Here is an 18,889-nt window from a genome sequence, read left to right on the forward strand (position 1 = left end):
CGTGGAGTACTTTCTAAGGGAAACTGACTAGTATACACACTACACATGGGGGAAAACCACGAAAACGCCCATGCAGCCAGCCCGTTTGCGGGATTTGAACCCTGGACAGAACTACCAGTGTTCAGCGACTTTATCGCTCGGCCGCTGGTGATCTTCTAACGATCTTCATCTGTGATCCACATCTCTCGCACTTCATTGAAGAAGCAATTAGCGTGGTTTCCTCCAAAAAGTTAAAATAAATTTCCTCTGACGCTTGTAACAATTTAAAAATAAATCTTTGATTAGGAAAGCCGGGTTGGCCAAAATAAGATCTCAAAGAGCAATTTTTTTATTCCGATACCAATAATTCTTGGTAATTACCAATAACAACATTCATCTTCGAAACGGACATATCCATTCGCTTTGAAATCTGAGGAATTCGAAGAGATAAATAATAAAATATTAAAATGGCGCGGTTATTCACAAATATTCAGTAACCAATCAGGGATTTGATTACATCACGCATAGAATTAAAATTGTTTAAATAATCATTCATAATAAATCATTTTTAAGAAAATGCAAAATTAAATTGTATTTTAATATTTAGCAGCCATAAATAATGTTTAAACATTAGATTAAATTTATAGATATTAATAAAACCAATTACTTTTTAAGTAAGGTGATGCCGTTGATTACATCATTCGCAACATAAAATTATATAAAATATCATAAACAACAAAATTTTCACTTCAAATAAAAATGCAAAATTAAATTGATTAATAATATTTAGAAGCCATAAATAATATTTAAAACACTTATTTTATGCATAATAAAACGATTTATTTTTAAAATAAAATGACGACTAAGTATCGGTTATCATAAATAACTTGTTCAACAATGGGTTTACCATAAGTCGTATCGCTCGCAAAAAAAAAAAAAAAAAAAAAAAAAAAAAAAAAAAAAATCTGAAATGTTTCAGATTTTAAATTACGTCCAAAGGGGCGTTTTTTAACATTTTGTGTGTTACCTTTCTTTATTAAATATCATGTTCCTCGCACTTAAACCATAAGATCCAGTGCAACAGCAATATCGCAAAATAGTTTTAAAACGAGCATATCTTTAGAATTTCCGATACAGAGACTCACGCGCTGGAGATAAAAATGTTTTTTCTGCACAACGTTGCCATTGCTCGCTTTGAAATCCTTCAGTTTGTTAATCAAAAATTCGTCAAAGTTTTAAAAAATAGGAAATCGATCATAAAACAAATTTCAAATTTCAAATTTGGTCTTCCACATGCTCATATTCGTTGGAGGATTACGTTATTCAAAATTCGATGACTCTATGTACCGTTGTTTTATCACAATACGAGAAATATACATACATTTATGCAGATTTTTCATTATTTAATTTCTTCAAATATAATGCAGGACTCTAACATTTTGTGGCAACAGTTTGAAAAGTGAACCGACATTTATGAGTCCGACGCAAAATGCGAAAACGAAACTAATAGTCCTTCGGGAATCAAATCCTTTTGGACTAATAAAAAAAAAAAAAAAAAAAAAAAAAATGCTGGATATTTTAAAGCTTTTTTTTCTGTATCTTAATTACAATTAAAATTTAATACGTCATAAATTTGTTTCACTGTTCTATCATAGCAGTATGTTGAAAAATCTTATTTAATTTCTTCAAATATAATGCAGAACTCTAACATTTTGTGGCAACAGTTTGAAAAGTGAACCGACGTTTATGAGTCCGACGCAAAATGACAAAACGAAAGCAATAGTCCTTCGGGACTGAAATCCCTTTGGACTAAAAAAGACCAAAATCCGTGCGATGGTCTACCAAAGTAGCACCTACGATGCATTTGCGCCTATTTAGTTCAACAAGTATATCCTCTGTAGGACAATCGGAGGGCAAACCACGGGAAACTACCTTAACAGGTCGGTCAATTTTTGCTAATAGCTTTGTGAGAACGAAAATTAAGTCGCCTTTTCCTTGAGCAAAAGTTTCCGCAAGCTTAATAAGAGCTTAACCGTATTCAAGCGAAAAAATGAATTTAAATAATAATGCATTAAAAATTAATTCTCAGTATTAACCTTATTAATTCACTATTCACTGTGAATTAATACATTCGTAAGAAATTGTTAAATAATATATAACAATCTAAATTGAAAAACATCTGGACTCGCTAAAACAAAAATATCAGTTTAGTAAAACGTTTTTGATGTTCAAGAATTAGCGATTGATATTTTTATGTACTAGATTGCTATGCTAATAATTGATTAAATAATTTTCTCAAATAAGCAGATCGTAATCACAGTGTCACACGGAAATTATATTCCTGAATACAATGGCAGATTTCAGTAGCGGCATGTAGCTAATTCGTAACATAATACGCCTAGATAAAATTTGAAAAATATTTCAAGTTAAATTAATTTTTTGCGTGTTTATCAGATTATATTTATAAAGTAATAAAATTTCATGACAATATTAATATCGTATTTTTAGCGTTTAAGAAATTTGATATTACCTGTGTGAAAATACCAGTTCTAAAAAAACATAAATTAAACAATACTGCAAGGAATAAAATAAACTTGAATTATTTTAATTAATATACTAAGTGACCGTTCAAGGCAAGTTTAAAATGACGTTAAATTTTCAAAATTCTGAAATTAAATATATTTAAATTTTTATCTGTTTATTTTTAATTTTTATATTTCTGTTTAATTGTGGCACGGGAATCACACCTTCTCTTTCCAAGGGGTGCAAAATTTTCGTACATGACTATAGTGACAGGTAAGTGTACAAAATGCTGATTGACTAAGCTTTTAGCCCAAAGGAAAGTTAGCTCAGAAGGGTTATTATTCTCGAAACGCGAATTTGCGTTAAAGCTCTGTAAAACGCTGAATCACTTTTAAAATTGTTGCCACCAAATATTATCGATCGTTTTGTAGTATTTTATAAGAAATTAAATAAAGGAGAATGTGCATGAATGTAGGAATGTTTCACACATTGGGAAAAAACGTCGGTGCCTAGAGACATCAAATTTTGAATAGCGTAATCCTCCACCCAAACATGGGCCCCTGCAAGCAGGAATTTTTAATTTAGAATTTGTTTTACTATCTATTTTCTATTTTGTAGAACTTTAACGAATTTTTGATAAACAAATTCAAGGATTTCAAAGCGAGCAATGACAAAACTGTGAGGGAAAAAAAAAATAAATAAAAACGTTTTTAGCTCCAGCGCGCGAAATTGTCTGTCGGAAATTCTAAAGATATGCTGTTTTTAATAATTTGTGATATTGCTATTAAATTGAATTTTATGTAGTTTACGTGAGAAGAACATGGTGTTTAATAAATAAAGATAACACGCACAACGTTAAAAAAAAAACGCCCCTTTGGAAGTAATATAAAATCTGAAAGGTTTGGGATATTTTTTTAAACTATAATTTTTAAAAATCTGAAAATACCAAAATATGATTATTTTTGTCATTTAAAATATATTTGTAACTGGAAGTGTATGCCTACGAGCAAGGTTGTGATAGCCAGGTAAGGAATTTTGGGAACACTGTATATATATATATATATATGTTCTAAACGACAAGCATATTCTCATATATAATATGAGATCTGCAATAACTGCAATAGGAACTTAAAACAGCAAAACAGAATAAACTAATTTAAAGTAGAGCATAAAGCCAAATTACAGCACATTTAAAAGGAGCCTTTTTCTATAAAATCAATTCAGAAAAAGAATGAGAGGCTTTACATTTTACATAAATGATTTGAGGAACATTGTGACCGAAGGATTAAACTAAAATAATTTTATTCCTTCGAAATAAAAATTCAATTCGAAGTGTCATTTTCTTAAATATAAGAGTAAATGTCAAAGTGTATTTGGTATCCAGCCAAGAGAAACAGAATTAAAATGAATTCGTGGCGTCAGAATGGTCAGTGCTGTAATATCTGAAAATGAAAGCCAGCTGCAGCCAAAAAGATTTTTTCATTCCTCTATTTCCAGTTTATATTTATCGCAGTTCATTGAAATTTCATAATTTAGGTCTGTTTCTTAAATAGATTGCATATTTTGTACAAATTATCTATTCATTTTTATTCTATGATTAAATTTGTGTTCATTTCAATGTGTTTCTTAAAGTTATTTTTTGATTTCTCTAAATTACTGTTAATATTCTTTATTTGCCTTTGAACACTCTGTTTTACTTCCTTGTACGAAGTAAAAAGGAAGTATTGTAATCGCGAAAAGTTTCAGGCAGCATATTTCAACGAAAATATCCATTTTGACCGCTATCGAATGCAATTTAACGATGTTTTTGCGTGATATCTGTATGTAAGGACAAAATAAAAGACTCGTTTCCTCCAAAAAGAATTATAAAACTGCTTTAAAATGAATTCTGAAGAGAATTTTTCGTGGCGTCTGTACGAACGTATGTACGTACGTGCGTACGTATCTCGCATAACTCGAAAACGAGTAGAATCAGAACGTTGAAATTTTGTATATAGGACTGCTATAACATGTAGATGTGCACCTCGTATTTTGGTTGCAATCGGCAGCACCTAACATATATAAATATTATATTTATATATATATATCTACTTTGCTACTCGGCACAGTGATCTCAGTTTTTTTACTCTTATATGTTTGTAAATTGTACATTTTTTGCTTTAAAAATTATTGAATTATATTGTTCTTATCTTTCGGTTAAGGTTTTTATGCCTTTAGTAATTCTGGAAGCAATATTTGTACAATTATCAACAATTTAAAAGCAGTTTAAGTGCGGTTAAGTTTTAAGTAACATGGCGGACATATTTGTTTACATTTGAAACAGCAGAATTGTAGATTTGTTGCCAATCTAGAGAGACTAAGCTTAACAACAACAAATATAACGCCTTCATTTATTATTGCGAATTAAATCATGCTTAATCCTTTCTGGAATTTTTTCGAGGAAATAAGTCTTTAAGATTTACTTCGTAAATTTTAATACAGATATTTTGAGTTTTTATATATTTTTGCCTTGTCGCGAAGTGAGAACTGAATTAATTGAATGAGAAATACTTAATCGTCTGTGAAAAACTGTTTCTTTTCTGTTTTGTTTGCTTAATTTCTTTCATACATCGTTCTAGCTTTATTATAGTATTTGAAAAGAACATGTGGCAACGATTAGATAATTCTTTAAATGATACAAATTTTGTGCACTCTGAGTTATAATATGAACGAAATATAATACTGTTAAGTGAACAACCTAGCGCCGGAGTGTCATTATAGTAAACAAATATAGTGAATTTTAAAGAGTGCATTTATTCTATTGTGGTTTATGCGCTGTCGACGAAGTATATTTTATTCAATCCAATCAATTTAAATGAAATTCAAGAAACAAATGCGTATAATTTAATATTCCGTACAAGGAAGCCATGTGGTGTACACATCAGATTTCTTCCTTGAGTAAAGTAACATTATGCAGTTTAACAATAAGTACTGAAGGAGTTTAAAGTAGAAATTAACACAAAGTTGCACGTATTTGCTCTAATTTCTATTTCGATTACTTTTATCAAGCTACATTTCATTTCATTTAGTTTATTTCATTTTTCAAGAGTGTTTCAGAAATTCAAAGCCAGTTTGTAAGATACTGTTGGCAAAATTTACGCGTATTTTTAGTATATGTTAGAAATGAAGAAAACTTAGAATAAATTAAAATTTGGAAGTTCGGAAGAGTGTTGAACGTCCACAAATTTAGAGTATACTGTTGGTGCATTAGGACTACCTTCCCAATTAGGGAGCATAAAATTCTCATCTTAGCAAAACATGGCATCTTGCTAATTATAAGTTTAAAATAGTAACAAGCTTTAAAAAAATCAACAATATAAAATAATAAAAAAAAAGAAAATCTGAAAGGTTTCTGATTTTAAATTAAGTCCAAAGGGGCATTTTTTTAACATTTTGTGTGTTACCTTTATTTTTTAAATATAACGTTCTTCGCACCTAAACCATCAACTTCAGTTCAAGAGCAATATGGCAAAATAGTTTTAAATTGAGCATATCTTTAGAATTTCCTATACAGAATCTCGAGCGCTGGAGATAATTTTTTTTTTTTTTTTGTACATAGTTGTGTTGTGCAGCAAATTAACGTAATTAATCTAATTACAGCTAGCAAAATTTAATGTATTAATTATTCTAAATTTTATGCTACACGACATGTATTTGTTCAATTAATTATTGGTATTATTTGGTCAATTATATATCTGAACTTGAACGAAAACCTTTAAGCTAGCGTCATTCATCCTTGCTTGTATTCGCGATTACTCACACAATGGATCTTGGTAAATCTTTACGTAATAAACTAGGACTTTCATGACTTAAATTAAGTTAAACTCTTAGAATTTAATATCAATAGATGCAGAAAAATTAGCACTTTAATGTGAGACTACTTTCATAATCCTAGCTTTAACCAATTTTAATTCATAGCCATTTAATGAAGAAAAACTTAAGTATTTCAAGGGGGTGAAGTTTTCAAATTCCCCACTTGGTAACAAAATTTCCGTGTTCAGTTGACGCGGGAAACGAGTTCCTGTGGGGGAACGGTGGCTTTGCCATTTTTACATACATTTATGCAGATTCTTCATTATTTAATTTCTTCAAATATGATGCAGGTCTGTAACATTTGGTGGCAACAGTCAGCCTATTTACATTAGTTTATTTATATCATTTACCCAAATTATTTACATTTTTTCAGCACTCAAATTATTTACAATAAAAAAGTAACATCATATCAAGTTTTTCTGGCATTTAGAAGGAAATGTACAAAATTTGGTTAATTTAAAAAATAAAATTGTGTTTCTTTTCTCTTCTGTTGCTATCGTAAGAATTAGAAAAATTGATGACGTTTTAAACCATAAAACTCGACCCCCCATTTTTACCTGCCGATAATTTTAAATCACAAAGACATAAGATACATATCAAATGGTGGTTTGTATGAATTAAATTTAATAACCATCTGACGAAACCTTAAACAAATGATGATATTAAGCAAACTTCTTTGCTACACTGAATAAAACGAGTAATTTTCTTCCTTTCAGAAATAAACTAAAGTTTTTGAAATAAAGCATAATGAAAATGTTTTTAAATTATCGTTACATTTTAGGTCTTTTGAAGGCTAGAAAAGGGAAGTCTGAACAGATGCAGATATTAACGTAGCATTAGAGGACGTGTTTTGGTATTTTTATGCTCTCTCAACCCTGCAAGTTTCCAGTCTACTCTTTGATTCATTTCTGCGAACCAATTTTTTCACCTTTTTAAGTTTATTTTTAAATATAACTTTCTTCGCAAATTATGCCACATAAAATTTAACAGTAAAATTACAATCTTTCTAAAAGCAGAATTCTTTTAGTTTTCCCGAACTTAATGTTAAATTCTGCCTAAATTTTTGCCTTTTTTCAGTCTTTTCTTCAAAGTGCAATTTTGATACAAAGTTTCCATGTACGAATTTATTTTGTATTTTTGATTTTTTTTAAATATCACTTCCGCAGCACTTATGCCACATAACATTTAACAGAAATTATATATATATTAGCACTTGCTATATATTAGCATGATTACAAAAATATGCTTTAATTTCTCTTTGATAACTGCGGTCTAAAATATGTAATTATTTACAGGTCAACAATTTTACTTTTAGTCCATATGATCAAGAATTATATGGTAATTATTTTTTAATGTTTGAGTTTTAGTGTATATAACTAAAAGCACTTTAAATTAAATATTTTATTACGCATTTATTTCATAATTGGAAATATCGGGTTCACCAGCGGCAGAGCGGTAAAGTCGCTGAACGCTGGTAGTTCGGTCCGAGTTTCAAATCCCCTGAACGGGCTGACTGCATGGGTGTTTTCGTGGTTTTCCCCATGTGTAACGTGTATACGAGCCAGTTTCCCTTAGAAAGTCCTCCACGAAAGGCATCCCTCCTCTTAGGCAGATAGCCCTAGTGTGCTTTGCCATAATTAAATACATCAACACCAACACACCATAATTGAAAATATAATCATAGTTTTGGCATGGATCTACAAAGAATATCCACAAAGCTTCTTCCATTTATGAATTAGATTTTCTTGATGCTTTTCAAATCCACAAAAATTTAGCTTCATTATTTAATGACTTTTAGTCCAATCTAGTCCTTTATAACGCTTTTGAATGTCTATTAGCATATGTTTTTAAATTTTCGTTATTAATTTTGCCGACAGAAGGTTCTAACTTTCTGTTTACTTTCCTGCAGCAGGGTATAAATAGAAGCCCTACCCCCGCTGCTTTCCAGTCTTTGAAAATGTCATTGCTCCTGATGAAGAGGTACCTGTTTGCGCTCGAAATCGACTGACGTTTTTGTTTAAATCTAAGCCAAATACAAGGCAGTTTCTTTATCAAGTTTCACTTTGACGTGCCTTTCTTCTGATTTACCTTTATTATATGTTTTCTTTTTCTTTTTATACTACTAGATGTTTGCTATGTGATGGACTAAACGCACTTTGATTCTGTAATTCTAAAATATCTCCAGGTCAGATTGCATTGTGTTTTGAATTTTTTGTTTTTCCGGTGTACGTTCTGAGCATTATTAAGCATTTTTCTTTAAAATGTTGCTACTTATATCTGTCATAATTTTAATTTCATAATTTTAATGTCATAATTTAATCTGTAATTTCTGTCATAATTTCACTTAGGAATACCAAATAATGTTCCGGAGTTTCATACGTCATTTCTTCTTTCCCTTTCTAATTCTCATCGTGTATTCGCTTATTATACTTCCATTTTCAGAACACATTTTTTATCGGTAATTTTTCTCCTTCTCTGCTCCAATTTGCCTTTCCTCTTTTCGCTGCATCATTAACTTTAAATAATTGACTCTGTCCAACCTTTCCACTAATATTCCTTTTGAAAAAAGTACTATTGTTAATTCTTACCACATTCTGATTCTTCATTTGATGCTAAGTACATTTTTATTCTTTCGGGAAACAAAGTTGTTCAACGAATATTACATTAATCTCACTGCTCATTTCGTTTTCGTAAAAAAGTAAATATGTTTTACTAAGGAGATCTTTCCACCTTCCAGGCACTTCACTTTCTTTAGGCTAGTGTCCAATGCAACAAAAGAAGCTTTCTTTCTCCTACATTAACCTTTTGAATCTCGTGGGGCTTGAGCTCCATGCGCTGAAGGCAATCAAATGGATCTGAGTACTCATCTGATACTGCCAGTGGTGCTCTTTTAGTAGAATAGAATGGCGATAGGAGATGCTCCCCATTTCTTATGTAATAGTTGATAGAAAGCAGTAGTAATGGCCCTTCTTTCATGTGTCTGTGTTTTAATATCCTACTCTGCTAAACAGAAGAAGGTTTATAAACAAGATACTTAAATTCAGAAATTGCAAAGTAGAAGTTCAAAATTAAATATTTTAAAAACATATACTTTTTGACCTCGTTTATGTACATTAAATATTAAAAATAAAGAATGCTTTTTGCTTGATAAATCAAATGCAGAAATGTTCCGCAACATGAAGGAATAAGGACTCATTTTTCCCCCTTTTTATTATCACAACTGACAACTATAGCGACTTATTGGGTACACATAATTTTTATGGATGAAAATATGAAGATTGTAGATAAAACGTCTTACAATAAAATAATGTAGTTTTAGTAATGGAATAATTATAAATAAACATATTTAGTATTTCCTTGGAGAAAACTTACCTAAAATACCTACACTACCTTAATCTTTGAAACTGATCAGTATTTTTGAGAATATATATATATGTTTTTATACAATTGATTGAACATTACCTGTCTAAGATTACCATTTATAAAAATTCATCTAGAACTGCCGATAGCTCTCTAGTGTCTTTAAAGTAATTAGTTACAAATAATGCTTATAAAAAAATTTTCAAAACATTTTGCGATCAACCAAGTTTTGTTTTGCGAAGCAGTACTTTGTACAGTGATAAGGCAATATAATACTATGATTTAAATTCTGATGGGAACATCACATGATTTCCTTGTACGGCCTATTAAACTATGCACATTTTTACGACACTTCATTTAAACTTATTTCCTCGAATTAATCTGTTGTTGCTAATCCTCGAATCCAGCTTCTGCTAGATGAGTTCTACGAGCTTAATCCCTTTAAAAAGTCATACACTAGCACAGTAAACCTTAATAGGTCGTAGTAGGACAAACCCAGACACCTAAGAATAGTACAGGGGAAGCCTGCTCTTTGTAACGTTTCGGACAAATCGGGTGGGATTTTGACAACTCTGGAACGCAAGGCTTCTTAGAAGGCCGCTAGGAAAGCGGGAGTTTGCTGTCTGGAGACATCTGTCACAGTTCATAACGAGGGATCCTTCAGGGGAGTTAACAGCGTACCAAGAATGTACCGGAGGGACAAACCAAGTCATTTTATTAGTATGCGTTCAGGCAGAATGCACCCCAAGATAAGTAAAATTAGCAGTAGCCAGAACTTCCTCAGCACCTTTCTTCACAAGAACATCCGCCTTTTCATTTTCTCAAATGTACAAATGTGAGGGCATCCACTGAATGTGCAGATCACAAGAGAAAGAGACTTGTTTTAATTTAGTTAGAAATTAACTTCCCATTATATCACCAATGTTATAACAGTTTGACAAATGTGGGATGGAACTGCGACCACCAGTCATAATCCAGATGGCTGTAGGTTCTAAAAAAGACATTATATAGCTCAGTAACTCATGCATAGCAACGAGTTCACTTTTGAAACTTGAGCTACGATCAGGAATTTGTTTCTTTATTTTGTTAATTCTCGTCACATTGTTCGAAATTCCATTTATGCTGCACTGATTATCATAAGCGGAGAAGATTGAGGAGACTGTAATCGATTTTTCGGACGAGGCTTCCCTTCCTAAACCCTGAACGCGTTTCTTTTGAACCTGCACGACAGAGGAGGCATTATGAACGATAGTAAGTGACATAAATCATATACGGGGGATAAAAGGCAGCCAAAGACGTTTTGTCCTCCGTCTATGAGTTATGCTCATAGACGGACTCTTTTGTCCTCCGTCTATGGTCAGGCCTTTGGACTAACCAGTCTGTTAGTCCAAAGACCTGAGCACCACTGGTAGAGGGATGACTCAGCTCGTTTTCCTGTAGGTGTTCAGCTGTGTATAATGTAGTTGGTAGATGTTTAGCTGGGTATATAATAATCGAATTATTTTAACTTAATTACCCGATCCCTCAAAGCAAGCAGAAAATGAAATCAAAAACTGCTAATTTTGAAATTAAATATTTTAGTCATTGTTTGTCGTAAGGGAGTCAAGCTTCTTAGAACTTTATTTTTTCATAACAAGTATAAAACGTTTCCAAATATAAGCGAAGCCGGGGGCGCGAATTAAAAGTTAGATTTCATTATGTGTGCAAAATAATATTTTAAATTTGATATTGCCAAAATGTGAATATTTTTGTCATTTAAAACACTTCTGTAATTGGGAGTAAATGACTACCACCAAGAATTAGGAAAATAAATGCCGGTTAAGGATTCTTAAGCCGGACAACGGGTGTATTTATGTATATATATTCATTCTTGCAAATATTTTTAAAGAGTATAAAAAACAAAAATAATATTAAAGTAAAAACCATACACAAATTTGGCAAAATGCTGCAAGATTTGAAAAAAATAAACAAATTCTAAAAATCTCGGAATGAAAAGGAATGACATGCCCCGTTAAATATTTGAAAGGTCATTCTACTTTCCCCGTGTGACATCATAAATTGGAAACACGAAAATTAAAGAAAATTACAAAATTATAATCAAAAAGTCCACTTCCGAGAGGAAGTATAAAAGACAAGAAATTTGTACAAAATAAAACCCAAAAAATAAAAAAAAAAAAAAAAAAAAAAAAATCTGAAATGTTTCAGATTTTAAATTACGTCCAAAGGGACGTTTTTTAACATTTTGTGTGTTACCTTTCTTTATTAAATATCATGTCCCTCGCACTTAAACCATAAGGTCCAGTGCAACAGCAATATCGCAACATAGTTTTAAAACGAGCATATCTTTAGAATTTCCGATACAGAGACTCACGCGCTGGAGATAAAAATGTTTTTTCTGCACAACGTTGCCATTGCTCGCTTTGAAATCCTTCAGTTTGTTAATCAAAAATTCGTCAAAGTTTTAAAAAATAGGAAATCGATCATAAAACAAATTTCAAATTTCAAATTGGGTCTTCCACATGCTCATATTCGTTGGAGGATTACGTTATTCAAAATTCGATGACTCTATGTACCGTTGTTTTATCACAATACGAGAAATATACATACATTTATGCAGATTTTTCATTATTTAATTTCTTCAAATATAATGCAGGACTCTAACATTTTGTGGCAACAGTTTGAAAAGTGAACCGACATTTATGAGTCCGACGCAAAATGCCAAAACGAAACTAATAGTCCTTCGGGATTCAAATCCCTTTGGACTAAAAATAAATGCTTAATCTCCCTTGTTTAACGTTTCAAACAGAACTTGTCAAGGGAAAAGTGTTTTGAAGCTTTAGAAGCTTTTAGAACGAAACATGTTTTCGTCACTCATTAATCAACTTGGTTTAAGGGTTAAAAACACTTTTCCCTTGACAAGTTCTGTTTGAAGCATTAAACAATGGAGATTAAACTTTTATTTTTTTTTATTTTATTTTCTACAAATTTCCTGTTTTCTTATAAATTTTCCTCTTTGAAATATACATTTTTTATTACACTTGTGTATTTTTTTTTTAATTTGCGTTTTACCAATTTATAATGTAACACGGAGAAAAGAGGATGAAATTTCAATATTTAATACGGCATTTTATTCTTTTTCATTCCGTTTTTATAGAATTTGATTTATATATATATATATATATATATGTGTATATATATATATATATGTATTTATTATATATATATATTTGATTTGATATTTGATTTATATATATATACACATATATACACTTTTTGCATTGACGACTGCAATAAAAAAGGGAAATGCACAATTAGATGCCATACGAAACCCATACACAAAATTTCAACTTTCAACGTGGGTAGTTTTTGAGTTAGACGAGATACATTCATATGAACGTATGTACGTAGAGGCATCACCTAAAAATCTAACTTCATTTCAATCCATTTTGAAATTCATTTTGAAAAATACAGTAATTTATTCTATCCTTACGTGCAGATGTCACACAAAACAATAGTCTAAACGTGTTCGGGAATTTACGTTAAAATGTACTCAAACGTTTTCGCGATAACAATATTTCCTTTACTTGGTACAAGGGAAAAATATGGAATGAACCACTTTAAGCCGGCATATGGGAGAAACCGCTTGCAAAGTTTGCTCAGAAATACTTCTATTACTTGTTTCGACACTTTCACGCAACACTTTCTGCTTTAACACTTTTTTACAATAGCGGTTATTTGAAGAAAGAACACACATCAGGTTTCTTCTCACCATGAAATATCTGCTAAAAATGTTTGAAAGCTTACAAATCATTATCGAATAGCTTGAAAAACTAAAATTCTGGCATGCGTAAGATGTGTAAGGGAAGTATGTGTAAGGATGAGTTGATAATGATCCACATAAAGTAAAAACATCCAATTAACATAAAAAGTCTAACCAATGAGATTAAAAACATCCAATTAAGAACAATACTAAGAGCAATCAATTAGGATATTTGTCACTAATCGATCATCGTTAGCAATTACAAATTTTATTGAACAAGTTCTAAAATCATTTGGACTCTATAAAGCCCTTCTGGAAAAACATTTACGCTTAAGACGAGTCGAGCTGTTGAACAAATATTGAATAACAAACAACGCCTTCAAATGGCCCAATAAAAGCCTCGCCTAGTCGAAACCTCCTTAAATGGCGATAAAATGTACACAGCGCCGCTTATATAGTAGAAAGAGTTCGACAACCACCTAAATGGCTCTCGAATGACAAGGCAAGATTGAGAACACTGTATAAATTTTTACATGGTTTTCCCGAAAATCAAGGTGATGTTAAATTTTACATTGGTTAAAGTTACTCAATTCACTGTTAGATTAGAAGAGTTAGTAATTCAGCCGTTTTGGAGGAACTGTCTTTTCGTAAATGTTATTCAGTGAAGAAGGTAGAATTACATTTCGTGTACAATAAAATTTAAATATATTTAGAGAAAATATTAGGAAGAATTCCATTAATAATTCGTATAATTTTCCAAATTGTTCTGGGTTTTAATTCTATTAAGATTTATGCGCGGTTGTGAGTTTGTTTGTGTGTAACGTCACTTCTTCCGGAAAAGCGGGGAGTTAAATTTCATAAGACTTACCTCCGGATTCCAAAAATTGGTGGGAAGCCATTCCGACCATTCGCATCTTTGTACGAATTTAATTAGTCGATATATTAATTATAAATGACCGAAAACACTATATTTGAAAACGCTAATTGTCGCACCCTGCAAATTGCGTTTTTCTCTGAACTTCATTGGTGCTGCGTCGAAGTGCATGAAAGATGGAATTTTAAAATGATCATCTATTTTTTTCTTAACAGAGGTAAACACAGTGAATAGCAACACAGTTTTGGTTCAATGGAAGCTTAAAAAGTACGTATGATTCTATTAGTAGGGATTTTAAAACTGCCATCCATCTTTACTAAACAAAGGTAGAGTAGAACTGAATCACGCGGCCCGTTCATTCTTCCGTCAAGTTTTCTCTGTTTTTCGACAGTAAAGCTTTCATGAAATTTTCTTAAAATTGTGTATTTTAAAAATATTTTTCTACTTCCCATTTTAATATGAAACCTCTCCACAAATTTCACATATTTCTTAATTAAAATATTAAGTATACTTTAGTATTAATATAACTTAATTTTTTAAATTAAAAACTTAACTTTGTTAACTTAATTTTAATAGTGCTATATTAAATATAAAAGTACTACTGTTAAAAACAGAGCATGCATGACTAAAGAAAAACGGGTCTCGTGATTTCATAAAAAAATATTTACTTTACCACTGCTTACAGATGACAATTTAAAAATTTCTTCTTGTAGCTGGCTAGTTGTAAACTGGTTTCCGATAATACATAAAGCTGGTTTCATTCATATTCAAATGCTTGTATAGATTTTCGTTTCAGGTGTACATAGAACTTATAAATTTTGATTTGGCCGCAGCCCGCTCATCTTAGGTGTTTGCCAGCTAGTTTATGATTACGATATGGGAATGTATGATATTTATGGTATGTTTCGTATTTATATTCACACTGTATTTCCCTAATTCACCGTCTCATAGATGAAGCGCAAAAATGATCGAAATAATTCCATATCTCTTTCTTTCCAAAAAAAAAAAAAAAAAAAAAAAAAAGGTTTTTACGATCCAATAATTGCATGATGTAAATAAAGCAAAAAGAACGATCATTACACAAGAGGATGACAATGAAAGGAAGGAAGCTAGCCGTTCTTTGCACTGTTGTAATATCAATGATTGAAGTGAAAAGGGTTTCACAGCTGGGCTTAGAAAAGCACTGATGGCTTATTATTCTCCTACAGTTGACATTCAATGTATCGATATTTAGCAGATTGTTACTTTCAATTTTATGCTTCTGTCTGAAAGAAAGTGGAAAGATAATTGTTTTAAGAAAATTCTAACTGAACGCCAATTTAAAGTACTATGTGTGCCTCTTTTCTTGTTTGCTTGGAAACAAAATATTGAAATTTAATAAACAAATTTATCTCCTTTATAAATTCAACAGTTATCGATGTATAAAACACAATTTTACCCTCATTTTTTTCTTCCTTCAGAAATATAAATTACGTCCAGATTAGCTGTTAATTTGAATGTTTGCGTAAACTGTATTGCCATATTTCTTCGTTTTAACCGTTTTACCGTTTGGTTTAACGTTCTAACCGTTGGTTTTTATCGTTTTAACCGATTATTTAATGTAATCTTATACAGATTAGCATATAAAATTGTGTAGCTATTCATGATTAACTTTCTTATTATCTTCATAGAAAACTAAAAGAAATTTTGTTGTTTGTCTCCATCGTGTTATATTTAGACATCATATTCTAATTGCAAAAATTTAATTTTAGTATAATTATTGTACAACAGAAATGTAAGTTAAAATAATTATCTTTGCAATGGTGGTTTTGTTAGCACTATCATAAAGTTAAAATAACGTTATTTGCAATTTATCAACCATCACATCATATGAATAATCACGCATTTTTATGCATTTATATGTAATGTTAAGCAGCAAACTACTTGTAAAAAATCCTATATCGATTGTAATAAAATAGTTACTCTTTACAGTCTTTTGCAAAAGGACCAGTACACAAATTTAAATTTCATATCTCAAAAACTCTTGCATGTATGGAATGTCGTAAGAAGGTTTCCCTTATTTTACTCATTTCTTAAATTGGAGCCTTTTACTGCTTAATAAACACTTGAGAATGTAACACTGAACTCCTTAATAATAAACAATAAAGAGGTTTAAAGAGGACATAATATAAATAAGAAAAGTTTAGAAGTGTGTCTATGATTACAATTCCGTTGATCTTACATTGCCTTTAACGAAGTGTGGCTAGGTGAACTTAGTAAAAGTTGCAGCGTTTGGTCAACGTACGACAAAATGAGGCCCGGAGCAGGTTAACAACTTCGTCTTTCGTGGATCAAAATTACTGCTTCAACAAATTAAAACAACTGCTAGTAAAAAAATAAAAAACACTACATCTTTAACCTCTAGAATTTAACTATCTTTAGTAAAATTTCTTTAGCGGCCATGATAAAAGATAACTAAATTATAATCCTAACCCTGAGTGAACCTTCACAATTTTTTTTTTACTTTTAACATTAATTTATGTTACAGACTAAATTCCACCTTCCATTTCATACACAACCTTCTTCTTACAATTGCTTCCTGATCCCTCGAAGAAATTGTTTCAGATCTCTGGAAGGAAAGTAGTTTAGGAAAGGTTGCATACATTTAATATTGCCACATACATTTTAAAGGTTTTATACAATTAGATCTATTTCCATTTAATATCACATGGGTGAACTTTTATTCATCACATTGTTTCCAAATTTTAAATCTTCCCACTGCTCTCCAGCAAGGTGTCCATATATGAAAAAATGTATTTATGAAAAACGTGTTCCACACTATCGTCTACTCGACAGCCTATACGTTAAAATTTAGGCATACGAGAACTCAGAAATATACACTGCATTCAGTTCTCAACCCTGACGTGCTAATCCTAGTGAAAAGCTGACGTAGCATTGTCTGGAGATTTTAACTTTAAAAACTTTTAACAATTTTAACTTTCATGCACTTTCAAGCTAGTTTTTATTTTAACGTAAATTCTACTATTAGCTTGACTTAACACTTTCATCCGTACAGATTTATATCCGTTTAGAGGCATGCAAACACATATTTCATAAAACGTTGATATTTACAATTACTTTACTTGACTCTACTGAAAACATTTTCAAATAATTTATATTGAGCAAACTTTTCTAGAATAAAGAGTAACGTAGTTTCGGAAATTAACTGAAATCTTTGCAAAAATTTCCTACATTGTCTGTCAGACTTGTGAAAAATCTCTTTCTTATTTTAATTTTAAAATATACTGCTAGAAATGAGAAAAGCTCCTTGATCAATACAAAAATAAATTTGGTGTTTATCGAGGCAGCAACTAAAAGAAAATTTCCAACAAACTTAGAATTAAATTAAAACATAAATGGATTAATTTCCACTTATCGTTTTTGCTTGTCGATGTTAGTCACCATTTTCTGTAGGAACTGCTTCCAGGAGGGAAATTACCTGATCGACGGTCGCTGAGGTTGTCAGCCGCTGCCCTCTTTGTGAATCGGCACTTTTCTTTTGCACGGCGCTCTTTTTTCTCAAGCCACATTATTCTGTAGTTGACTCGAGCTTGTAAGTGCTGTCAGGTGTAAAGCTTGTAAATGCTGCGCAAGTCAACGTTTCTTGTCCTGTGCGGGAGCTGCTGATCTGATTCATTGGAGGATTCCGCTGCTTCCGAAACACATTCTTGCGCAGGGAAGGTTGTTGCTTCAACGGCCGCTTTCTGTAGTGGAATCTGCTTTACCATCCACTCCTTTCTCGGCACTTACAAACCGGATCACTGGTTCTTCGGCTTGCGTTGATTGGCCTTCATCCAGTCGCTCTATCTTCTAGGTCGTTCCCTTCTGCTTCCGTTCCCAGTTGACTTGTTCCCCTTTCGTGCTGGCTCTGGCCTATTCATAATACTGTTTCCTTTGGGCACCTCATACCTGGACCTTTTGACTTTTGTTTCTCCCACTCTGGCTTCCTTTCATTTCTTTTCTGGAATCAAAGTGCTTGACGCAGAATGTCCATCTTTAGTCGTTGACATTGATGCTTTCTCTCTGCCAGAAGATGATTCCTGCAAAATACATTTGGATATTTGTATATCAGCGCGATCGTAATATTTTTTTCACTTGGTCCACATTTGCAATAATATTTTCGCCGTTATTTACTTTTAAGTAATAGACAGTACCACAAATCATTGTATACAGAGCGGCCCGTCGAGTTCTGATTTTTAGAATTTAGCATCTTTTTCCCTATGAGAAGCAAGACTACAATGTTTTATTTTAAGTACTTTCTTCCCAGTTTTAAAGCCAAAATCTTTTCTTTTCTATTCATAATAAATCTTTTGTTTTGCTCTTGCATTATCCGAGTTTAATACTGCTTCATTCATCAATTTTGAATGTTTGTTAATTTAAATTATGCCTCCTGTTCTGCAGAAAAAGAAATCTTCCGAAGAGGGTATCATTTTCATCCTTAAATAAAATACAGCTGGCGTTTTCCCGGTAGTGTCATGTTTGGCTGTTCTTAGGACAAAAGC

The sequence above is a fragment of the Stegodyphus dumicola genome, chromosome 10 (genome assembly GCF_044657685.1).
Source record: "Stegodyphus dumicola isolate Sdum_Otavi_A_Nest chromosome 10, ASM4465768v1".
NCBI classification, from domain to species: domain Eukaryota; kingdom Metazoa; phylum Arthropoda; class Arachnida; order Araneae; family Eresidae; genus Stegodyphus; species Stegodyphus dumicola.